Source organism: Rhinolophus ferrumequinum, chromosome 4, assembly GCF_004115265.2.
Source record: "Rhinolophus ferrumequinum isolate MPI-CBG mRhiFer1 chromosome 4, mRhiFer1_v1.p, whole genome shotgun sequence".
NCBI lineage: Eukaryota > Metazoa > Chordata > Mammalia > Chiroptera > Rhinolophidae > Rhinolophus > Rhinolophus ferrumequinum.
The window spans coordinates 91,300,231-91,327,867 of NC_046287.1; positions in this window are offsets into that span (position 1 = coordinate 91,300,231).

Sequence of the window (27,637 nt, forward strand, 5' to 3'; positions counted from 1 at the left end):
ATCTTCAACTGTTTTTCGTGAAGGTAATAAAACATAAAACCTTAATCTTGTTATCATCATTAAAGTTCAAGTTAGCTTTGCCGACAGATTTTTGGGAAAGGGAGAATTTGGATTTTCAGACAATCTCTTTGTTTTTTAGGGTATGTGCCAAATAGCCACAAAATTGACTTTTAATCTCAAGTTTCAGTTGAAATTCTAGGTGCTCTGTGAATTCCAAATATATATATATATATATATATTTTTTTTTTTTCTTCTTTTCTTTTTCTTCTGGGTTCCCAGGAACTAAAGAATGAGTATATAAAGTGAATGATTGAAGGTGTTTTATATTATTGTATATTGTCTTTTTCATTTAAAACACAATCTATTTTTTATTCATATGTATTTCTGTATTCTTCATTTTATCTTAGCATTAATATCCAGCTACAAGTTGTGACAGTTAAATTCGCAAACTTGTTGCAACGATGTTACTACCTTTTATTGATGTCAGAGGGGTTATTCATTATGAATTTGTACTAACTGGACAAAGAGTTAACCAAGTTTACTATTTGGAAGTGCTGAAAGTTCTGCGGGAAAAAGTTAGATGACCTGAACTTTTCACCAACAATTCATGGCTTTTGAATCACAACAATGCACCAGCTCACACGGCACTGTCTGTGAGGGAGTTTTTAGCCAATAAACAAATAACTGTATTGGAACACCCTCTCTACTCACCTGATCTGGCCCCCAATGACTTCTTTCTTTACCCAAAATGAAAGGAAGACATTTTGATGACATTAAGGACATCAAGGGTAACACGATGACAGCTCTGATGGCCATTCCAGAAAAAGAGTTCCAAAATTGCTTTGCAGGGTGGACTAGACACTGGCATTGGTGCATAGCTTCCCAAGGGGAGTACTTTGAAGGTGACTGCAGTGATAATCAGCAATGAGGTATGTAGCACTTTTTCTAGGATAAGTTCGCAAACTTAATTGTCCGACCTCGTATGTGAAAATAAAATATTACAGTGATTTCTTAATTCCTTAGAAATACCAAAAATTAATTAAATTTTTCAATTTTCAAAAATAAATATTCATTTCTTTTAAGCTTTTCTTGTATCTCTAGCTCACCTAGCCTTTCAAAGGCCTTTGGATAAAACCAATCATAGTATAATGTCATATCCACCGAGGCTTGAGCTGAGACATGCTGCAACTTTGTCAGTATCTGTGAATGCAGGGAGGAATTCAGTAATGGGCAGGTCTAGAGGCAGCAGAAATATGTATATTATCGGTCTCTACTTTCATCCAAAGTAAAGCTCCTAAATGGGGAGGGAGATTTTAGATTCAAATTTAACACAAGCCAAATTGGATATTAGGGCCTAAGTGTAGTAAGTTTCCTTTCAGCCCACGACTTCAATTCTAGAGTGGGAAATGGACATACAATTAAGCAGAAGCCTAAACAGATGGACCGGGCACTCATAGAAGGGGTGTGTGTATAGTGAGATGGAAGGAAGTAAGGCAAGGGTGTGGACTAGAGAAGAAAAGAAGGTGACAGGTGAGGGAGAAGCATATACTTGGGGGAAGAAGATTAATTGTACTGTCCTCCTGCACGTTGGTTTATCTAAGCCTATTGGAAAGCAGACTGCCATGATGCAGACTGGCTCTGTAACTGAGCTGAGCGAAGCCTGAACGTTCAATAAAGTTAATACCTGTAGGACGGAGGAACTGGAGAAATTAGGCACTAACCTGTCCATCTTTAAGCACCCCAACTCAGAACATGACCTGGTGTGTGTGTCTCTAGGTGCAAAAGAGAATGTCCTTCTCGCTCATCATTGGTTTTAATATCCTTCAACCCACTCCACACAATCAAGTCATATATAAATATTGAAACTCCCAAATGTGGTAGAACAAAAAACATGATAGCCCATGAAATAGTGAGATATAAATATCTTTATACCTATATCTATATGTAGATATTTGTATTAAACAGCATAATATTTTCATCAAAATGGAAACGAAAACTCATGATACAACATGAGTGCCATCTCATGGAGATAGTTATTGTTACTGCATCAGCCTATGTTCTGTTAATCATGAAGAGTCCTCTATTTTGGGTGGAGGATATTGTTATTTATATCTTTTAATGCTACTGACCAGACCCAGTGTCCTCCAAAGAAAATAGATCTCTACTATATGGCAGATTTCTCTTTTTTGGCCAGGTATAAAAAGCACATTGTGCAGCTTCCCTTGAAGTTAGGTTGGTGCTGTATGACTGAGTTTGGCCATGCGATGTGGGCAGAAGTGAGGTACATAATTTCCAACCCTGGTATTAAGACCCCAGGGGAGACTCTCCTCACTTTCTACCAGGTGGGGATGTGGAAAGATGAAGAAGCCCAAATTGCTGATCCATTGCTTGGAGCACAGCTGCCCAGACCACATCTAATTATCCTGTGATCAAGAAATAGGCCTTACTATGACATAGCACTGAGATTTGGGGGTTGATTTAACCCCTCCTAGAGTGAAAAAGGATAATCTCACTTATTATGGGGAACACATGTAAATTTACTGAGGTCCACTGATTCCAAAGAAAATCAATTAATGACAGGGAAAGGGTAGTGACATTATAATTTTGGATGAACTGGAAAACAAGAGATCTGAATCTTAAAACCGAATGCAAATAACCTCATATTCACTAGTATATTAACTATTGCTGCATAAAAAATTACCCCAAACATAGTGGCTAAAAACAATAAACATTTGCTAACTCCAGTTTCTGAGTCTCTGAAATCTGGGAGTGGCTAGCTCAGGGTCTGAAATGAGATTAAAATCCAAACGTCAATCAAGTCTGTAGTCACCTCAAGGCTTCACTGAGGTGGGACTATCCCTTTCCAAAATAGGCTCACTCATGTGGTTGTTGGCTGGAGATCTCAGTTTCTCACCATGGAACTCTTGCTAGGACTGCTCACAACATGACAGGTAATTTCACCCAGAGCAAGGGATCCCAGAGAAAGAAAGGCAGATGCCACGATGTATTTTAATACCTGCTCTTAGAAGTGACATACATATGCAATGTAATTCTGACTCTAACTTCCCTCAGTTTGGTTAAATTTCACAAGTTCAGGGTATAGTCTCCCACAAGGCTGCCTTCAATTTCAGACACCAGCTGCAAGATCAGGAGTTCCCAGGCCACCTTCACTTCTGATCAACTGGCTACAACTTTGTGGGTTTTTACTATCTTCCCATGTTCACTAATTTGCCAGAATGATTCACAGAACTCATGACAGCTCTATATTCATATTACTCTTTTATTATAAAGGATACAAATCAGAACCAGCCAAATGAAGAGATGCACAGGGCAAAGCCTGGAAGGGTCTCAAACACAAAGCCTCTGTGTCCTCAGGACATACATCCTGGCAGTACTGCTCTGTATCACTATTCAGAACACTCGCCCAGCTTCTTTGGTGTCCAAAGTGTGTATTAAGGTTTCATTCTGTAGGCTTGATTGACTGAATGATTGACCACAGGATTAAATTCAATCTTAGCCTTCCCTTCCCTCCCAGGAGATCAGACTGATATCAAGTGACCCAAAGTCCTGACCCTCTAGTCACATGGTTGGTCTCTCTGGCATGGCCAATCTCCATTGTGAAATTATCTAGGGCCCTATGATGAATCACCTCATTAGCATAAACTCAGGTGTAGTCTGAGGGGCCCACTGAATAACAGGCATTAACCCTAATCCTTTGTTCCAAGAACCAGGGATGAAGGCCAAGCAAATTCTTTATTATACAATACCATACTTCTGCTGTATTCTCGTTTCATGCAGACCAACCCTGACAATTTGAGAGGGAGTTACACAAGGACACAAATGCCAAAAAGCAGGGATTATTGGGAGCCATGTTAGAGGCTGCACAGTGCACCTAATATAAATAAAATCAAAATAGCCACACATTACATTTGGATTTCTTATAGGATACTATTGGAATTATTAAAGTAGTTTCACAGAATAGGCAATGAATAAATATTTTTGGGGTGTGAATTAAAATATAGCAAGTAAAAAGGTAAATATTTTCTTCTGGAGAAATGAATTATGATGTTCAATTTAAAATTATATTAATTATACTTAGTTCATGGATACCAGCACTTAAGAAAGAACTAATGGGAGTGTTATTTTGTATTGATGGGGTAAATTTTTTAAAAATTGAATTTATATTCCATTTTTTACATTGAATATAAATCAAGAAAATAAGTTTTTAGGAAGAAAGATTTGTGATTTATTTTAAGTGAAGGATGAGGATGAACAAAAATCAAATAAAAAAAACCAGATTGTTTCCTTTCATTTGGCCCTCATTTTTAGATAAATATGTCTGAGTTAAAGGAAATTTTTCTGCTTAGGGTAGTCAATTTCCTTTCCTTTCTAATATGACATAGAAATTACCTTTAACCATAATCTTTTCACTTAAGTACAAAGTAATAAGATTTAAGAAAAGTTTAAGAACAACTAGAATTAATCTTTAACCAAAGTTAAAATAGCAACTCAGTCATGTGGCTCAATAATTAATGAACACAGTACGTTTAAATAAATGTAGTATCTTTATTTCTTTAACCATGATTTTAAACCAAATGACTTTGGGTGCTATCATATCAGATACTTAAACAATTTAACTAAGTGTTCTGTTTGAAGATTAAGTTGAAGATTTAATTTATCTTATTCCTGATTCTTATATTTCATTAGTCCTCTGAACTGAATCTTTACCTCACTGGAGCTTAATGGTGTAAACTTTTGTTCAATTTTGTTAACACTTCTTTTGATAAGTAGGCTTTCAAAACGGCCTAAAGGACCAGAAGGGAGTATACTCTTTAATAGAATTTATTTCTTTCCTTTTATTGAATTATTATAAAGTCAAAACAACCCATTCTTTGCCTTTTTTCCCTTGTGTGCAATAATGTTAATATGCAATAGAAATCTCTCAAGAAACGCAACTTAAGATTTAAAGTTATCTTTTTAGGGAGTTATCTAAAAAACATAAACTGGCTTATTTTTAAATCATCTTGGATTGAATCTCAATAATTGTCTGGCAACATAAATGAAACATGGATAGAGGACATTAGGGACAAAGAGGACTTATAAAAATTATTTTATTTATATCTGGGAGAAGACAAAGATCAAGGGTATTTAAAAATAAATCAAGCAGGCAGTGGAAGACAATTATGACCTGATGACAAAGGAGGCATTTTCTTGCCCTGATATTCAGATAACAGATTATGAGTTCCCATGAATACAGGATTCATGTATCAAAACTTCTCAATTTAACTGTAGTCATTGAGCTGTTTGGGTTTAGTAGATTCTGAGATATAGTATTATACATCTCCAAGATTTCATTGCTAAAGATATAAAGAAATTGTAGTCTAGTTCAAGAATTTAAATATCTTTCATCAGTTTTCATTCTGATGAAATCTAGGATTCTGCCTAGGAGATAGATTGGTCCACAAGTGTATGATAACATAAATTGCAGTAGCATGAACAGAAAATAGAGCTGGGTCTAAAGTCTACTTTAAAAGACACCCAATTTCTGGGCAGAAATGTTATTTTCAGAAAGGTAGATTAAAGTAAGACTAGTCCAAGATGGCACCATAAGAGGACATGGAGCCTGTCCCCTCCCATAAACACACTAAATATGCACCTATATTTAGAGCAATTTCTCCTGAGAAACAACTGTTGAACAACTGAGCAGCTTCTGTACAACAAACAGAGATAGAGAGTTAGAGATAGAGATAGATAGAGAGAGAGAGAGAGAGGGAGAGAGAGAGAGAAAGCGAGACCACATAGAGAAGACAGAACCACAGGAGCTGTCCAGAATCTGAGGAAACCCATCAGGATCTGAGGAACTGGTGAGCACCACTGTTTACATTCCCCGTGCACTTGTACAGTGCAGGCATGAGCTCTACCCAGGTGATCTGGCTGAACTTCAAGTCTGCATTAGTATGTTCTGGATCTAGCACCAGCAGGAACAAGAGTGTGCCATACTGGGTGCGCACAGCACAATGTCCCCCACCATGAAGAACTAAATCAGTGGGCCTGTACCAGGGCTGACCTGCACCAGGGCACTGCTGTTCATGCCCACTGTGCTGTCCTGTCCGGAAGCAAAAACAGACTCATTAGGGAGCTATACCACACGCATATTGGGCAGCCCCACCCAGATTGAAAGGGAATGGAACCCTGTGGCAATCTCACCCAAAGCTCAGTCCAGCTGGATTGGCTCTCTCAGTAGTCAATTAAAACCACAGGGTGAGCTATGGACACACACAGTAGGAAGCCCCACTCTGAGTAAGAGGGAAATGGCAGAGTGCTCTGTGTGTGCTCACAGGGTTCCATAGTCCAGACTGACAGCAGTCAATGAAAACAAGAGGGTTAGCCTCACATGCACACAGCTGGAAGCCCTGCCCAGGGTAAGAGCAGAATTAGGAGCGTTCAACAGCACATGTCCATAGGGCTGTCCAACCCAGATCAGTAGAGTATGGAAGCTCACACACACCAGGCTGCATTACCCTAATTCTAGTCTGGCTGTGGACAGCAAGAACAACAGGGAATTACTGCACACATATGCACACCAGGCTGCCCCACCCCAAACCTGCTCCTTCTGGTGGCACTGCAAACGCTTGCCCCAACTCCAACTGGTCTGCCCAAACCACCCAGCACACAGTCTACACAAAAGTCACTTCTATACAAGATCACCCTTTCAGACTGAAAAAGATAGCTACTTCATTTAACAGTAACAAACACAGAAAGTCAAACAAAATGGGAAGACAGAAGAATATGCCCCAAATGAAGGAACAAGAAAAAACCCTGGAGAAAAACTCTAATGAAATGAAGATAAGTAATTTACGTGAGAAAGAATTGAAGGAAATTGTCATAAGGATAGTTGACACAATTGAGAATAGAATAGAGGAACTTAGAGAGCACTTCAACAAAGAATTAGAATATATAACAAATAATTTAATCAGAGATAAAGAATAAATAACTGAAATAAAGAATACATTAGAAGGAATTAACAGTAATTAGTTAATACAGAAGAATGGATTAGCAACCTGGAAGACAGAATAGTGGAAATCACCCAATTAGAACAGAAAAATAAAAAATAATTTTAAAAAATGAGGATAGTATAAGGGACCTCTAGGAGAAAATTAAGCAGTCTAACATTCATATTACAGAGATTCCAAAAGAAGAAGAGAGAGAAAGAGGCAACAAGTGTATTTGAAGATATAATGACTGAAAACTTTCCTAATCTGCAGAAGAAAATAGACTTGCAGGTCCAGGAAGCACAAAACATTCCAAAGATGAATTCAAAGAGACACACCAACACACATTGTAATTAAAATGGCAAAAGATAAGAAAGACAGATACCATACCATATGATCTCACTTATATGTGGAATCTAAAGAAAAGAATAAGTGAATGAACTAACCATATTGGAGACATAGAGGAAAAACTGAGGGTTGCTAGATGGGAGGGGGGTGGGGATAAGGAGGAAGGTGAAGGATTAGAAAACCGTCAGTAACCACAAGATGGCCATGGGGTTCTGAAAATTAATTTGGGGAATGTAATCAACAATGTTGTAAAGATTTTGTAGGGTATCCGATGGACACTTGTCTCATTTGGGAGACCACCTCAGGGATGATGTAGATGCCTGATCACTGCATTGTACACCTGAAGCTGAAGCTGAACAATAATGAATGTCAACTACAAGTTTGTATGTATATGTATGTATATATGTGTATGTGTATGTACTTACAAGAAGCAGAGTACAGCATTAGGAATAGAGACAGTGGAAATGTAATGGCTCTGTGTGATGTCAGAGGGTTAGTGGATGGGGGGAGGGGAGTTCACACAATGTGAGGGATGTAAAAGATGAACGTCTAAGGATTACTTTGTCTTGTGCACCTGAAACTAATAAAAAAAAAAAAACTAAAAAAAAAAAGGGCAAAAAATAAGGATAAGGAGAGAGACAATCTTGAAGACAACAAGAAGGAAACAAGCCACACACAAAGGAAATCCTATAAAATTACCAACTGATTTCTCAGCAGCAACTTTCAGGCCACAAGTGAGTGGCAGGAAATAGTGGAAATGTTGAATGAAACCTACAACCCAGAATACTATACCAGTTAAAATTATCATTCAGATTTAGGTAGAGATAAAGAGCTTCCCGGACAAGAAAAACTAAAGAAATTCACCACCACTAAACCATCTTACAAGAAATGTTAAGATATCTTCATAATGCAGAAAAGAAAAGGCTATAACCAGAAATAAGAAAATAGAGAAAAGAAAAAAAAACCTTGCTTGTACCGGCAGATATATAATAAACACAGTGAATCAACCACTTAAAAAGCTAATATGAAGGTGAAAAGACAAAAGTAGTAAAATTAACTATAACTGCAATAAGTAGTCAGGAGATATGCAAAACAAAAAGATATAAAACATGATGTCAAAAACGTAAAGAGTGAAGGGGTGAATAAAAATGTACTGCTTTTATTATGCATTTCAACTTAAATGCCTATCTGTTTAAAATAGACTACTATAGATATAGATGGCCATATATGAACCTCATGGTTACCACAAACCAAAACCTACAAAAATACACAAAAAACAAAGAGCAAGGAACCCGGTTAAAACACTAAAGAAAACCAGCAAATGAAAACGGTCAAGTGAAGATGAAAGGAACTGAGAACAAAAATGCAGAAAAAGCATTTGATAAAATTCAACATCCATTTGTGATAAAAACTTTGACCAAAGTGTGTATAGAAAGAACTTACCTAATCATGATAAAAGCTATATATGACAACCTGTCAGCTAACATCATACTCAATGGTGAAAAGCTGAAGCTTTTCCTCTAAGATTGGGGACAATAGAAAGATGCTGAGTCTCAACCTATTATTTAATATAGTATTGGAAGTCCTAGGCACAACCATCAGAGGAGCAAAAGAAATAAAAGGCATCCAAATTGGAAAAGAAGTAAAACTATCACTATTTGCAAATGAAACAATACTGTATGTTGAAAATCCTAAAGAATCCACCAAAATTTTATAGAATTAATAACTGATTTCAGTAAATTGAGAGGATACAAAATTAATGTACAGAAATCCTTTGCATTTCTATACACTAATAATGAATCCTCAGAAGAAGAAATTAAGAAAACATTCATTTACAATTGCACCTAAAATAATAAAATACCAAGGAATGAATTTAACCAAGGAGGTGAAAGACCCATACTCTGAAAACTATAAGACAAAGAAAGAAACTGAAGAGGACACAAAATAAATAGAAGGATAAATTGTCCTCATGGATTGGAAGGATTAGTATCAGTAAAATGGGCATACAACCCAAAGCAATCTATAGATTTAATAAAATCACTATCAAAATAACAATGACATTCTCTGGGAACTAGAAACAAATAATCCTTAAATTTATATAGAATCACAAAAGACCACAAATAGCCAAAGCAATCTTGAGAAAGTAATACAAAGTGTGAAATATTATACTTTCTGATTTCAAACTATACTACAAAGCTATAACAATCAAAACAGTATGGAACTGACACAAAAACAAACAAACAAACAAACAAAAAACCCCCACATAGATCAATGGAAGAGAATGGAGAGCCCAGAAATAAACCTTCACTTATATGGTCAATTAATCTAAGACAAAGGAGGCAAGAATAAACAATGGACAAATGACAATCTTGATAACAAGTGGTGTTGGGAAAACTGAACAGATACATGTCCCAAAATGAAACTGGGCCACTCTCTTTCAACATATAAAAAAACAAACTCAAAATGGATTAGAGACTCAAATGTAAATAAAACCTGAAACCATAAATTCCTAGACCAAACCAGGGAATAAATTATTTGACATCAGTCTCAGTAATATCTTTTTGAATATGTTGAGCAACAGAAACACAAAGCAAAAATAAGAAATGGAACTTTACCAAACTGAAAACCTTCTACACAGTGAAGGAAACCAGCAATAAAACAAAAAGATAACCTATTGAATGAGAGAATATATTCACAAATGATAAGGGGTTGACATTCAAAATATGTAATATATGTGAGATGCCAAACAAATGTATAAAAGCGGACACTTTGGTCAATGTTGCTCAAGCAGTAGTTCACTGTAATCAGAAGTGTCTGGACGCTGATGGTAACCCCTTTGAGCATCTCTTGTAATTGCAGAAGTCAAACGTGACTTGTACTTATTTTCTGTTATCAGTATATATTGAGTATTACAATATTAATAGTTTTCCTTTCTTAAAACGTGTATACATTTTTTGGCACCCTCTGTATTTATGTAACTCAACAACAACAATAACAACAACAAAAATAAACCATCCAATCAAAAAATGATCACAAGACATGAGGAGAAATTTCTCCAAAGAAAACATATAGATGGCCAACAAACATGAAAGATGCTCAACATCATTAATCATCAGGGAAATATAAATCAAAATCACAATAAGGTACCACCTCACACCAGCTAGAATAGCTATTAGCAAAAAGTCAACAAATAACAAGTGTTGATGAAGGATGTGGTGAAAAATAAAGAATTCTTGTGCTCTGTTGGTGGGATTACAAATGGTGCAGCCACTCTGGAAAGAGCATAGAAGTTCCTCAAAAAAATTAAAAATAGGTCTACCATAGAACCTAGCAACTTCACTCCCAGGTATTTACCCAAAGAAAACTAAAACATTAATTTGAATATTCATTGCAGCATTATTTACAATAGTCAAGATATGGAAGCAACCTAAGTGTCCATCAATAGATGATTGGATAAAACAGAGGTGGCACATATATACAATGGAATATTACTGGGCTATAAAAAAGAATGAAATCTTATCATTTGTGACAATATGGATGGACCTGAAGGGTATTATGCTAAACAAAATAAGTCAGACAGAGAAGACAAATAACATATGATTGCACACATATGTGGAATCTAAAAAACAAAATAAACAAAACAGAAACAGACTCATAGACACAGAGAACAAACTGGTGACCATCAGGGGAGAGGGTGGTTGGGGTGTTGGGTGAAAAAGGTGAAGAGATTAAGAAGTCCAAATTGATAGTTACAAACTAGTCACAAGGATTAAAGTGCAGCATAGGAAATATAGTCAATAATATTGTAATAACTATGTACAGTGCCAGGTGGGTACTAGACTAATTAGGAGAATCACTTTGTAAATTACATAAATATCTAACCACTATGTTGTACACCTGAAACTAATATAAAATAATATTGAATGTCAACAGTAATTTTAAAAAATGTTTGCATGGTGACAGATGATTACTAGTGTGTTGATCACTTTGTCAGGTATGTAAATGTCAAATCACTATATATATCATATTGTACACCTGAGACTAATATAATATTGTATTTCAACTGTGCTTTAAAAAAAAAGAGTAGATTAGGGAGGAGATCAAAGATGGTGGAGTACATAAACACTGTGCCTGCTTCCTTCCATGAACACATTAAAATTACAATTAAATTATAGAACAATTAACCTGGAAAACCATCTGAATTCTCGCTGAACAGAAGTTTTATAATTAAGGATATAAAGAAGCCATGTTGAGACTGGTAGGAGGGATTGAGATGCGAAATAGGCTGGTCCCAAACCTCTGTGTGGCGGTTGAGAACTGGGAGGGATATCTAGGCCACAGAGGTTCCCGCCAGAGGAGAGAGAGACCCCAAACTTATACTCCAGAGTACTGGTGCCAGGAAGAGGAACCCCCACAACATCTGGCTGTGAAAAACAATGGAAATTCCAATGATCCGGGTGGGATGGAAGGCTTTGGGAAACCCAGACATCCTCTTATTAAACAACCTGCACACAGATAAACTCACTTGCGGGCACTAACCTTGGGCTCCAGTGGAGGGACAGTAACTCCGGTTGTCAGATCAAGGGCTAGAGGACAGTCGCCATTTTCTCAGTGTGGGGTCCTTCTTCCATGAGGCAGCAGGTGGGTGCCATCTCTCCTGTATTGAGTCCTCCCCCACAGGCCAAATCTGAATCTGATTGGCCTGGGGAGCTCCACTGTTCCATCCTTCAGATTCCCTGAGGTTCCACCCCACCCAACTCACTGAACCCCAGAGGCTCTTTCTCAGAGAGCAGCCAGCCCCACCAGCATTGCACTCTTTCTTGGAAAACTATTGGAGTGCACAGGACCCAGGCAGGCTTCAGTGTGCTTTGAGACTTTTGCTGAGTAGCTCCAGGCTCAGCACTGGCACCAAAGCAGAATTTACATTAATAGAGGTACCATAACTTTTCCCACACTAGTGACTCCCTGAGACTCTGCCTCATCCAACTCACGTACCACATGAGGTTCTTTAAGAGAGCTGGCAGGTGGCAGCTGGCCTAGGGATGTCCTGTTTTTTTTTTTTTGTGGAGCTACCCCAGGCTCAGTACTAGTGGCAACCGACCTCGGTTCATAGCATGGCCTCTCCCACTCACCTCCAGATTTAGCACAAGCAGTGAACAACTGCAGATCACTTTGTAGCTCCTATTAGGTAGTACATGGACAGGAACTGGCAATGGCTGATCTGGGCCTGTACTGGAGCCCCTTACAAGAGGCCCAAGAACCAACATACTTGGAGGTTGGCTTCAGATCACAGCAGAGCACAACCCAATTAGCCCCACAAGTGGCACACCCAAAAGGTGGTCTCAACGGGCGCCAGAGCCTGCTGGGGCAAATCCCACTCAGTGGGATAATGCCACACTCCCCCAGCAGCCTATAAGCTGTGGACATGGCCAAACCCCACAATCAATCAGTGTGAGGGTCAATCTCACCCACTGATGTGTCAAAAGCAATCAAGGATCAATTATAACAGGAGGGTACACACAACCCACACAAGGGACACTCGTGGAGCACCCAGAGCAGGTGACCAGGAAGACTGTGACAGGGCACCTACTACATAAGACAAGCTGGCTAAGACTGGGAGACATAGCAGGTCTACCTAATACATAGAAGCCAACAGGCAGCAAAAATGAGGAAACAAAGAAATACAATCCAAATGAAAGAACAGGAGAAAACTCCAGAAAAAGAACTAAACAAAAGGGATAGAAACATCCTACCAGATACAGAATCCAAAACAATAGTTATAAGGATGCTCAAGGAACTTAGTGAGAACTTCAACAAAGAGATAGCAAGCATAAAAACTGTCATAGAAACCATAAACAAAAGCTAGTCAGTAGTGAAGAATACAAAAACTGAAATGAAGAATGCACTGGAAGGAATCATCAGCAGACTAGAGGAAGCCGAGGACTGAATTAATGATTTGAAAGAGAAGGTATCAGGAAACACACAATCAGAACAGCAGAAAGAAAAAAAAAATCCAAGAAAATGAGGATAGTTTAAGAGACCTCTGGTACAATATCAAGTGTAACAAAATTCGTGTCATGGGGTACCAGAAGGAGAAGAGAGAAAAGAAGGAAATGAGAACCTATCTAAAGAAAAAGTTATTGAAAACTTTCCTAATCTTGTGAAAGAAATAAACATACAAGTGTAGAGAGTCCCAAACAAGATGAACCCAAAGAGGCCTACACCAAGATACATTATAATTAAAATGCCAAAGTTTAAAGACAAAGAGAGAATCCAAAAAGCAGTAAAAGAAAGGCAACTGGTACCTTATAAGGCAGCTCTCATACGATTGTCAGCTGATTTTTCAACAGAAACTTTGCAGGCCAGGAGAGATTGGCAGAAAATATTCAACATGATAAAAAGCAAGGACCTAAAACCAAGATTAGTCTACCCAGCAAAGCTATCATTTAGAATCAAAGGACAGATAAAGAGTTTCCCAGACAAGAAAAAGCCAAAGGAGTTCATCACCACCAAACCAGTATTACAAGGAATGTTGGACTACTTTAAGATGGAAAAAAAAAAAATCAAAATTATGAATAATTAAATGGCAATAGCTAACTATCTATTAACAATTACTTTCATTGTAAATGGATTAAATGCTCCAATCAAAAGACATAGGAGGACTGTATGGATAAAAAAACAAAACCCTTACATATTCTGCCTACAAGAGAATCATTTCAGATTGAAAGACACACACAGACAGTAAGGGATGGAAAAAGATATTTCATGAAAATGGAAACCAACAGAAAAAAGCTGGGGTAGCAATACTTATACCACACAAAATAAACTTTAAAACAAAGACTGTAACCAGAGAAAGAAGAACCCAGTAAAACCACCTCAGGGTATTTATCAAACATTACTTCGAGGGGACATGTGCATCCATATGTTCATTGCAGCATTGTTTACAATGGCCACGATGCAGAGGCAGCCTGGGTGTCCATCAGTGCATGAATGGATACTGAGTAGGTGGTACATATGTACAATGGAATATTGCTTGGCTACGGAAGGGAATAGTTTCTTGCCATCTGCGACATCATGGATAAACCTGGAAGGTTCTGTGCCGAGCAGAGTGTCAGACAGAGAAAAGCAGATGCAATGTTATTTCGCTGATATGTGGAATCTAAAGAACAAAATAAACAAACAAAACAGAAACAAACTTATAGATACAGAGAATATTTTAAAAAGGAGTAGATTAAATGATAGTATCTGGGGCAGGACTCAGACCATTTTTTAAAAATCACTAAAAGAAGCAGTAACTGTTTTTTGATCACTTACAAGGTCTTATACTCTGCTTAATGAAGAAATAAAGAGGCATAAAAATACCATTTGTACTCTCCAGGCATTTAAACAGTGTGTAGGAGGACAATTCATGAGAAAAAATAATTAAAAGTGAAGTGAATGATACTGGAAATGCTCCTAAGCTATGTATGATTAATGTTTAAAGGAGTCTATAGGCAGATAGATTTCTGAAGAAAGAGAGGTGAGTTCTCTGAATAAAGAGGGGAGAAAGATTTTATTTACACCAATTTGATTGAAACAGAGGCTATGAGAAAGTAAGTCAGGCTAAGAGACGGAAAACGTAGGTTTTAGGAAAAGTATAAAGTCACAACTGAAAAGTGAAGGGATTTCATCTTTTTAGTTTAAAAATAAGAAGTTTTCAAAGATCAGTATTTCAGATGGATTAGTAAATTGGCATCCTTCAGAATGAGCTGTAGGTAGAAAATGGAAGTGCAGAAAACAGGAAGCTACTGGAGTAATTTGATATTAAAAGGACTTGAATTTTTATGATTAAATCATAAAAGTCAATCATAAAATGAATCATATTACTGATTACTGAAATTTGACCATTTTTGAGCTGCATAAATATACACTTCATATGGTTCAATCTAATAAGGTGAAGAATCAGTAAAATTTAATATTTGAATAAAATATGTGTAGATGACATGGAAAAAGATGTTATCACAAACAAACAAAAAAATTAGGGAAGGAAAGTCCAATTGTATGATTTTTAGATGAAGTGATGAGGCTACGTTGAAAAGTCCAATTTTAAATACATTGTATTTGAAATCACAAGGGGGAAATGTCCATTGAAGATGCAGAACTGGAGCTCAGGACAAAGTTGAGGATGGAATTGTGGAATTGCCAAAGAAATCCACCTTATAAGAAGGAGCCTGTTGAGGCCAGGAGAGTGAATAGGATCTCTTAGGAAAGGAGTGTAGGGTAAGAAAAGAGTACGATCAAAGACCCAACTTTAAAAGTGAGGAGTGGATGGAGAAGGAACGGTCAGAAGCAGAAAGGGAAATGAAAGGGTTCAGTGGGATTGCACATAATGCAAAGTGAGTTCCAGTCCTTGGATTTGATGATTAGAAAATGATTCATAATCTTTGGGGAAGCCAACTCAGTAGAGGAACAGGGATGAAACCAGACTTTAGGAAAAAGGTGGTTGTGGATAAAGGTGGTCATAGCTTTCTATGAAGAAAAGGGACATTACTGGACTATAAGTCACTAGATAACAGAAGCAAAATTCATTGTGCTCCATTACTTCCACCCCTAAAGAAAAATGAACAGTGATCTCTTGTAGTTTGTGCGTGTTTGGGCTTCCCTATGGAACTCAAAATCATTTCCTTAGAGCACTCCTGAATATAAATAGCTGAAACTGTCTTAAAGAAGTTCCAATTCACAACAGAGAGCTGTGTGTACCATATTGGTGTTATTGTGTTCTTGTGAATTCCCACCGCGACCACAACTGCCAGGCCTGACACATTCACGTCCAGGTGCAGGAGCCTGTGAAGGCAGTCTGTGTAGGGCCAGGACCTGACAGAAGCTAGCACAACTGTGGCCTGGCAGGAACAGGAACATCTTCTGTGCTCAGGTTTTGTTTAGCCAAAACAGCAGAACTTTAGTCAAAATGTCATCCATAGCAACAATAGTGACTCAATAAATGACCTTATAATTTCAATTTATATAATTTTTGTAAGACATTCTCATACTTTTGGTTTCATGGCTGTTACTTCCAATTCTACCTTATATATATTTTGATTGCTTGGGTTGCTAAAAACTCTTTTGAGAAGTTTTATATTATAGGAGGAACTACATCAGCACCCTGTGGAAATCACAAATAAAGCTTATCACAATCTGGAGAATGTGAAGATAATAAGGAAATTAACTAGATTACATTCACATTCATATTCAAATATACATTGAATCCTGATTTCAATCATTGAAATATTTTTAGGGACTACTATACTGAAGGATATTTTTATAAATTATTTTTTCCTAACTTTGGTATGATTATATTTGTAACTTTAGTATTAAACTGAACTTTTTATTTTGAATTAAATTAAACTTTAGTATTGCATAAACATAGTATAGCATTAACAGACACTCTCTCCAAGTAGCCATTGCAGACAAATAGGACTCTACAGACTTGCTCTTTTATGCATAATACCCACTGTGAGGCCTAAGAACTAGAAGTCCATACTCCCAGCCTTGGGGCCACACCCTGACCCCAACTGTCAGGGAGATGTCACAAGCCCGGAGCAGAGCTGGCAGGAATGGATGGGAGACAAAAGGACATTCTAAGTGCTTATATTAATTGCATTTTTCTGAAATAGTCTTATTTAAATTTCCAAACTTAATTGATGGATGTAGAAACTAAGACATGAAAGAGATAGATTTCACATTTTCTTAACATAAAATGAAAGAGTTAAGATTAGGATATGACATTTCACCATGAATAACATTATTTAAGAGAAATGTACAGAGTTCAAATATGAGTAAAACAATTGCCACTGGTCCTTGAAAAATTTATAATCTGCGGCCTACCCAGGGCATATTAGTATAAACAAAAGCCACAGAAATCTGTCACGGTAGGGAAAAAATGCAATTTAAAATAAACTAACAGAAAAGAAACATGGTTTCTTTTAACTTTCAATGGGGGGATATGTAGGTCACTAATCATAATTGTGTCATTTAGTCAACAAAATCTACTGAGTGCCTACTGCATGCCAGCTGCTGTTCTAGGCACTGGGAATGAAGCAGTGGAAAACCCCTGCCCTCATGGAATATGACATATTGCTCCTTCTGTATGCCAGGCGCTGGGGACACAGAGAGGGATGTTTCTCAGCCTTAACATTTCAGTCCCAGAGGAAGACAGACTTATAAACACTCAAGTAAGTGCAATAATACGATGTACTAAATGGAGAAACCATTACTCAGACAATAAATCCTTAGAGGGAGACATTTATTTAAGAGTATTATAGGAAAACTGCTGTCTTAAAACTCGTGAAACCTCTTTAGCTAAAATTTTGGGTGCTTAGAAAATATATAAGCTACAGGACATTCAATTTAACTCTGTTTTTTCCAGTTTTGTGATTGGCAAAGCCAAGGAAGTCATTAGAACATCCATGCAAAACTTCTGTTTATATTTTCCATTGGATGGGGTTGGTTCAGTCATTCTGAATCAATTCTTTTTTATTTGTTCTGTATTTAAAGATGCCCTCTAGGAATAACAAATAGAGAACTTAGTTTTGTGGACTCCACTTGCTTATTGCAAGATTCTCCTGTCTTTAGTATGCATACTAAGTAAAAAGCTTATCTGAACTCTGTACATTTCTCTTTACAACAGTAAACTCTAATAATGTAATTCATGGTGAAATGTCATATCCTAATGTTAACGCTTTCATTTTATGTTAAGAAAATGCTAAATCTATCTCCTTCATGTCTTAGTTTCTACAACTATCAATAAAGTTTGAAAATTTAAATAATAATGCCATGACAAAGTTTAGTTTTGTTGGCTGTTTGTACATAACCAAAGTACTGCCAGAAGAGAGGTTGATAAATTTCACCACAATCTATTCTTCATGACCTGGTCATTCTCTTTTGCTCATATAACCATCACCAATCTCTTTAGCTACACATATATGTCTGCCAGAGTTATCTGGTGTGTATCAAAGAGAAGACCTAAGCATCATAAAATTGTTCACTCTGACCTTTTCTTCTGTCTACTTCAAACAATTCCTTTCAGGAGGGTTTGATTCCTTTTTTGGTAAAGTTCTATAAACCAAATAAAAATACAACTATTCTAACTTTACAAATGGCTTTCATAGCTATTACTTAGTCCTCACAGTTATTTTAGAAAACAAGGCATGTGTCTTGGTTACAAGAAACAGCTGCCACTTGAAGAGGAGCAGCATGGGGTTGCTTGTTACTCCTGGCATAAGATCAAGGTTTCCATTCTTTTCCCGATTACTTTCCTCATTGGGTTAAAATGGAATAATGAAAACCATTGCATAATAAATAATGATTTCTACCATTATTGTTTTATGGGTGTGCTGGTAGAAATAAAAACGTCGTTGGTCAGTATTATGTTTAGTTGTTTTTTTTTTTTTTTTCACTTTTAAAGAATTGGGACTTCAATATCAGCTCTCTTGGCCTTTGCACTGAGTGGGCAAACATAATGGTGGGCAAACCTCTTGGTGTGTTAGCACATATCAACAGAGTACACCCAGTTATACTAGTAGCCATTATATTCTTTATCATCAGTGCATCTGCAATTAAGAATGTTATTGATGGAGGATCTGATCAAGATGCCACAGTAGGTAAATGCTGTGCTCACCTCTTCTCACAACCACATCAAAATTACAACTAAACTACAGAATAGCAATCATTGAGAATCATCTGAAATCTAGCTGAACTGAAGCCCTACAACTAAGGACATACAGAAGAAGCCACCTGGAGACTGGTAGGAGAAGCAGAGACAGAGAACAGGCTGGTCCTATACCCATATGTGACTATTAAATAGCAGAAGGGATATCTCAGCTGTGGAGGGCCCTTCCCCCTGGAGGACTAAGGGGTCCTAGCCCCACAACGGTCTCCCTGGCCAAGGGTTTCAATGCCACGGAGAGAAGTCCCCATAACATCTGGCAATGAAAATCAGCAGATATTGTGGTTGAGTGAGACCAGAGTGGCTACAGTCATAGGGGCTTCTCTTAAATGGACCACTCATGGACTTACCCACTGACAGACTCACTTGCTCTGAGCTCCAGCACTGGGGCAGCTGCTCCAAACACACCAAGGACACATCATAATTAAAATGCCAAAGGTTAAAGAAAAAGAAAAAAATCTTAAAAGCAGCAAGAGAAAAGCAGTTAGTTACCTACAAGGGAACTCCCAGAAGACTGTCTGTTGATTTCTGAATAGAAACATACAAGTAAGAAGTGAGTTTTCTGGCTTCAGGAAGAGACCTGGAGGGGAAGCATTCTCTCAGATGGAGGAGCTGGTGGAAACCATTTTTTCATTGTTAACGCCCCCAATCCTGGTATGCAGAAGCAGGCGGCTGCCATATCTGAGTCTCCACCAACCTAGCTAACACTGGTCATTCACCCTGATTCCTTGAGACCCCACCAACCTTTTGGGAACACTTAAGCCACTTCCAGTGCCTTTTCTGCATAAAAAGCCTGTTTTGGCTCATGCTGCAGACTTTCCTAAACTCACTCAAAGATTCACAAAACCTAAACAAGCAGCATCAGGCTTTGGCATGTCCTGTACCTCTGGATGAGCAGCCACAAGCCCAGCACTAGTGAAAGCCGACCTTGGTCTGTAGAGGCACCTCCAAACCCAGCACAGTTAGCAGTCATCTGCAGATTGCTTTGTCTCTCATGCTGGGTGACCCTGGGCAGGTCACAGACTGTGGCTGAACTTGGCTTGTGGTAGGGCCCCTCCTAAGAGGTCTGGGGACTGGCACGCCTGGTGGCCGGCTTTGGACCAAGCCAGAGCAACACCCAGCTACCTGTGGAAAAAACATACCCAAAGGACAGACAGATTAAACATGCACCAGAGCCCTGCTAAAGTGAATCCTATTCTGTAGAGTCAGCCCTTGCACAACAGCTCCTCCATTGTAGTCACAGCCAGTCCTCACAACAAATGAGCCCCCAAATCAATCCCTTCCATTAATGTGCAAAGAACAACCTAGAATAGGGCACATACAACCCACACAAGTGACACACCTGGAGCACCCAGCTCAGATTGCACCACTGGGCCCCATAGCACACCTATTATATAAGGCCACTCTACTAAGACCAGAGACATAGCAGCCCTACCTAATACATAGAAACAAACACAGGGAGGCAGCCAAAATGGGGAGACAAAGAAACATGTCCCAAATTAAATAAGAGAACAAAGTTCCTGAAAAGAACTAAACAAAATGGAGACAAGCAATTTACCAGATTCGGAGTTCAAAACACTGGTTATATGGATGCTCAATGATCTCAGGAAGAACCTCAACAAAGAGATAGGAAACATAGAAATGGACATGGAAAACAGAAAAGAACCAGTCAGAAATAAAGAATACAATAACTGAAATAAAAAATACATTAGAGGGAATCAACAGATTAGCTGAAGCAGAGCACTGAATCAGCAATTTAGAAGATAAGGTAGCAGAAAGCACCTAATCAAAACAACAAAAAGAAAAAAATAATCCATAAAAATGAGGATACTTTAAGAGGCTTCTGGGGCAACATCAAGCATACCAATACTTGCAACATAGGGTACCAGAAGAAGAAGAGAGAGAGCAATGAATTGAAAACCTATTTAAAGAAATAATGACTGAAAACTTTCCTAACCTGGTGAAGGAAATAGACATACAAGCCCAGGAAGATCAGAGAGTCCCAAACAAGATGAACCCAAAGAGGCCCACACCAAGACACATCATAATTAAAATGCCAAAGGTTAAAGAAAAAGAAAAAAATCTTAAAAGCAGCAAGAGAAAAGCAGTTAGTTACCTACAAGGGAGCTCCCAGAAGACTGTCTGTTGATTTCTGAATAGAAACATTGCAGGCTAGAAGGTGTTGGCACGAAATATTCAGAGTGATACAAAGCAAGGATCTACAATTAAGATTACTACCAAGCAAAAGCTATCATTTAGAATCAAAGGACAGATAAAGAGCTTCCCAAATTAAAAAAAAAAAGCACACAGAAAACTAAAAAAAAAAAAAAAAAAAAAAAGAACAAATGCGTTCATCACCACCAAACTATGTTATGAGGAACCTTAGAGGGACGTCTTTAAGATGAAAAAAAATCAAAAATATGAATAATAAAATGGCAATCCCAACATATCTATCAACAATTACTTCAAATGTAAATGGATTAAATGCTCCACTCAAAAAACATAGGAAAGCTGAATGGATAAGAAAATAAGACCCTTACACATGCTGCCTACAAGAGAGTTACTTCAGATCAAAAGACACATACGGATCAAAAGTAAAAGAATGGGAAAACAGTGTCGCATGAAAATGGAACCAACAGCAACAAAAAAACCCAGAAAAAAGCTGAGGTAGCAATACTTATACCAGACAAAATAGACTTTAAAACAAAAGCTATAACAAGAGACAAAGACCTAGTTAGTAATCCCACTTCTGGGTATTTATCAGAAGAAACCCAAAACTCTACTTCAAGGGGATGTGTGCATCCACATTTTCATTGCAGCATTGCTTTACAATGGCCACGATGTGGAGGGAGGCTGAATAGATGAAGAATAGATGAAGAGGAGGTGGTACATATATACAATGAAATGTTGCTTGGCCATGGAACAAAATGGGTTCTTGCTATCTGCCGCGGCATGGATGGACCTGGAGGGTATTGTGCTGAGTGAAGTATGTCAAATAGAAAAAGACAGATGCAATGTGATTTTGCTTATTTGTGGAATCTAAAGAACAAAACAAACAAACAAAACAGAAACAAACTCATAGATGCAGAGAGCATTTTGACAATTGCCAGATGGGAGGAGGTTTAGGACAGGGGTTGAGTGAAAACAGGGAAGCGATTAAGAAGTACAAATTGATTTTTACACAGTAGTCATGGGGATGTAGGGTACAGCATAAGGAATATAGTCAATAATATTGCAAATAACTATGTGTGGTGTCAGATGCGTACTAGATTTATTGGGGTGATAGATGGGAAGGGGTTTGGGAGGTAGGGTGAGAAAGGTCAAGGTATTAAGAAGTCCAAATTGGTTGTTAAATAATAGTCATGGGGGTGTAAGGTAAAGCACAGGGAATAGTCAGTGATATGGTAATAACTATGTATAGTGCCAGGTGGGTACTAAACTAGTCAGGGGGATCACTTCTTAAATTATATAAACGTCTAACTACTATGCTGTACACCTGAAATTAATATAAAATAATGTTGAATGTCAACTATAACTGAAAAATTAAACAGGGGGAAAGGGTGAAGGGCAATAAGAGGACCAAATTTCCAGGTATAAAACAAAAAAGTCATGGGGATGTAATAGTATAGTAATATAGACAATAATGTTGTGATAGCATCACAATATTAGATGGTTATTGGACTTATCATAGTGATCACTTCCTTAGGTATATAAATGTTGAATAATTATGGTGTACACTTGAAACTACTATAAGTAGTATAAGCAGAAGAAGACACAAGAGTCAGCTGTCTTCCTTTACACTAGACATTGAAAGATTTGCCAGAAATGTAAAATGATGGCACTTTACTCACTTTTTTGTTGTTTTGGAAAATGTAGTTATTTTTCATAGAAATATGTTTACTTATGTTAACATCTAATGGGATTGTTATTTTTAAATGAATTAATAAACATGCCCTTTAAAAATTTCTCAGATTTAATTTCTAATAGAGTAAATACAAAAAATAATCTACATAATCAAAGGTCTTTGAGGTCCTCAATGCATTTTAAGAGATATTTTAAATGCATAAAGGGCCCAAAGAAGTGTAGAATTACTTTTTTACTGTATTATGCATGAATAACTAAGAAAGGGATTTTTAGAAAGAGCGAAAATTGGGAGGGATTGTCATCTACTGACACGTCAAGATTATGTAAGTGATGGGAACATTGGTTGGGATGTATTTCTGGCCTTTGTGTTGGGAATTCCTGACACATGGTCTAATTCAGATTGTAGACATATTAGTGTATAAATCAGGAAAATAATTTAAGTGAGCCAGTGTCGTAAAGTGTGACATTATGGAAGTTGGTGTGAGAGCCTGACTTTGAATTGTCTCTTCACAATATACAAGTTGTGTAATCACTGGGCAAATTATTTTATTTCTTCATGCCTCATTTTCTTCATTTATAAAACAGAAATAAAATATTGCTTAAGTTATTGCTCAGCTGAATGGCTATATGGATTGAACATAATATACATAAAGTAATTATAAGTGAAACTGCATCAAAGCAATCATTCATTAAATATTATCCATTATTTGTCTTCTTCCTGTCCCATACCCTTTCCTATTTACTATGTTCCTCTGTCTGCTTTCTGCATCTAGTATTTTAGTTGGTCACTTAATTGACAAAATGACCCCTCTCTTTTTTAATTGCTAGAATATATTTTTTTCTTTAATACACTCTAAATGGGCATGTGCACTACAGGAAGTATTTAGGATGTCAGTAACTAGTACTTGAGATAAACAAACCCGGGGATTTCCAACATGTTGAGTCTAATAAAACAACACCATGTAAAACATGCCTAGAGAGTAACAGACACAACAATATAATAAGCAGAGAGACCATGCTTAATACTTCAATCCTTTTTTTTTTTAAATCTTCATAAATCTTCACAAACAGGTTAGGGCCTTGAGACATTTTTCTTGGGTTAGGGCGTTTTGGGAAACAATTCAGGATTTATAATACCAGAAGAGGAAAATTTTTCAACAGTTTGCAAATGTGAAAAGAGTAACATAGCAAATAGGGATTTTGTAATGAAGGTTTTTCATGTTAGGATTTACATTAAACTAACTAGCTGTGTGTTTACCATTTTTCTGCATTCAGTCCTAATGTTCCTTTTGCTCCTTTTGTTGTCCTGGTTTCCTGGCTTTGGCAGAATCAAATGCCTTGATTGGAAGAAATGAGCACTTTGCCTTACTTTATAACGGAGGAGGTATATCGCGAGAGAAAATAATCAAAGGAAAGTATCTTTATAAAAGTGACCTTTTGACATTAGTTTTTCAATTCGTTTTGCTTCACAGAATTTGTCCACAACCAAGCTTTCATGCATAAAAACTTCCGTACTTGACAGGAATGAGGGAAGAATGAAGTTTTGTGCGTTATGGGAGAACAGATCTGACTTCAGATATTCATGGTAAGGTCTATAGCAATTCATTCCACTGATAGGTTTGCACTCATACCTATTCAATCTTATAAAGACAAAGGGAATCCTTAAAAAAGCAGGCCAGCTGCACAGACATTTTTGTCTAAATGTAGACGTAGACAGACATATGTTATGCTATTAATAATTTTTCCTTAGAAGGAAAAAGGATGGATCTTGAGAGTATCATGCTAAATGAAATAAGTCAGATGGAAAAAGACAAGAGCTATATGATTTCACTCATATGTGGGATATAAAACAGAAAGAAACAAACAACAAACAAACTCATAGACAATGTTATGGAGGTTACCAGAGGGTAAGGGGAGTGGGGGAGGATGAGGAACATAAAGAAGGTCAAATATATCATAATGGAGGGAGACTAGACTATGGGTGGTGAAAACACAATGTAATATACAGATGAAGTAAGATAGAATTTTACACCTGAAACTTATGTAATGTTATTAACCAGTCACCCTAATAAATTTAATTAAAATAAATTTAAAAAATGGTCCCAGATACATTTTTAAAGAGTTCGGTGTCCCAACCCATCATTCTCTCAAGTGAACATTTCTTAAGCCTTAAACCATTCCTAGATTTCTAAGGAGAAAAATAAGAGTGTATTCCAATATCACCGCCAATGGTGTTATTAAATCTGATTTTTGGAGGATCAACTTTCTTGCTTTAGATTTAATGCCATTTTAGTTAATCCTCCTACTGCGTAGGTGATGAAAGAACGAGACCAAATTGTATGAGACTTTTATTATATAACCTTTCTTCTAAGGATCCTAAAATATTTTAATGTGTTATTCCACAGAAGTATGGCTTTTACAATTTCTTTTACTTGAGCTTTATTCCTTACTTTTTTTATCCCTATTTTTATTCATGTCTATTAATTTTTCTTATTCCTCTTTTCATGCTTCTTTTTCTTTGTTCACTTCTCTACCTCCTTTCATATTTACTTATACTCCTCCTAATTTTGCTCTCTATTTTTATACCCTGAATGCTGGATAAGTTTCTTCTTTTTTTCCTCTAATCTATCCATTAAGAAAGTATTTAGTGGAGCTAATTTAGATGCAGAATTGCATTACAAAGGCAATTTAAAAATGTCTTACTCTAAATTAAGAAGGAGAAACAAACTTATAGATACAGAAAACAAACTCATGATGCCAGATGAAAAAGGGGTTGGGAGGATGAGCGAAAAACATGAAGGGATTAAGAATTGCCACTTATAAAAAACAGTCACAGGGATGCAAAATACAGCGCATGGAATGTAATCAATAATATTGTAATAACTATGTGTGGTGTCAGATGGGCAGTAGACTTATTGGAGTGATCACTTCATAAGTCAAATAAATGTCTATAATCACTATGTTATACACTTGAAGCTAATATAATATTGTATGTCAACTTTAATTGAAAAGCACAAAATTTTTTTAAAAAGAAAGCAATAAATATAGTTTAAAATTGGGAAAATATTAGAAATGATTTCATTTGTGTGTCAATGGGAAAAATTATTTTTCAGAATATGAAAAAAGGTGACTTTAATTTTCTAACATTTCTCAATGCTGTAAGTGTTTGAATGCTGACACTCATTTTTATTTGAGAGTTTAATAAGCAAATAAGCCTCAGTCATAAAGAATTTATATTCTTAGTAACTAATGAGTATTCAATAAATGTTTGAACTAAACTGACTTGTTTGTTGAAGTAAGAAAAGAAATTCCACGTGGGCAGGCTTCAAGTATACTACTGTATCAGAGCTCTAGTTCAAGGTTGAAATGCAGATACTTAAGCTCAAATGAAATGATTTACGGCTCTCATTGCATAAACAAATAAGCTAGGAATGCAGAACTATAACTTTGGGTACATGCCTTAAAACTTATGAAAGTAATGAACTGAAAGACTCTATCACAATTTCCTTACTTCGTTTATTGTTTATATGTTATATTAAATAAATTATATGGGCATTTTCTTGGTTTTGACTTTCTGATTACAAAATATTGACATGTTTTCTTTAAAATATTTGGATATACAGTTTATTTTTCTGTTAATATAAAGCTCTCTGAGTGATTTTAAGTAAATTTATTTTTTAAAAAAATCTCCGTGTTCCCAGGACATCTCTTTTGTAGGATGCAATTGCAGCAAGTTCCTTGTCACTAAAAATGAGAAGCTGAGATAGAAATGTTTATATTAAAGCATTAACATTATCATTTGGTACACATCCCTGGTTTCAGAGGAGGTTTAATTAAAGAAGCAGAACTAGTAGGAGATATATATTATATTAAGACATTTGTTGCAAGGAACTGGCTTCTGTAGTTGCAGTGGCTGTCTAGGCAAGTCCCACATCTCCAGGGCAGGCTGTCAGGACAGGCATGCTGGAAGTTTGGAGCTGAACCTGCTGTCCACAGGTTGGAATTTCCATTTTGTGGAAGCCTCAGCTATGCTCTTAAGGCCTTTCAACTGATTGAATCAGGCCCAAGCAGATTATTAAGGACTACCTCTCTTACTCAAAGTCACTGATTATGAACTTTAATCAGATCTATAAAATACCTTTACAGCAACAACTACATTAGTGTTTGATGGAATAATTAAGCATTGTAGTCTAGCTAAGTGGACACATCAAAAGACACCCAGAAACATTTCAGTTTACTTTTAAAGACCACTCCATCCCCCACTTATTTATTGCCTTTTAGTTTTGGTTTTGGTCTTTTTGCCTTTCTATCATTCTATATTGTGTTTTTTTAAAACACAAGTTGTTTTTTTTTTTTTTTTGGAATAGCTTATTATTTTTCCAATTAAGAGCAATTGTTGATAGTTTGCTCATTCTGCTCACGATACTGTATCCCAGCTAGATAGCACGATCATTAACTCAGAATACATTAAGTCTCTGCTGAAGCCCAATGTCTCATTAGGCACTTCTCAAGTAGAACTGAATACATATATAGAGTCTATTCCTTCTTGAGATTTATAACTTAAGGGAAAAAAAGTGAGTGTAAATACATACCCAAACTTACTAATTAAAAAAAATATATTTTCTGTTTTCATAAAGGTGTTATGCATATATTTGAAGAGTAATGAAGAAAGACTTTTATGCATTGTATGTTTCTAGTGTTAAAAACGAAAATTCAAATGAGTAAATTT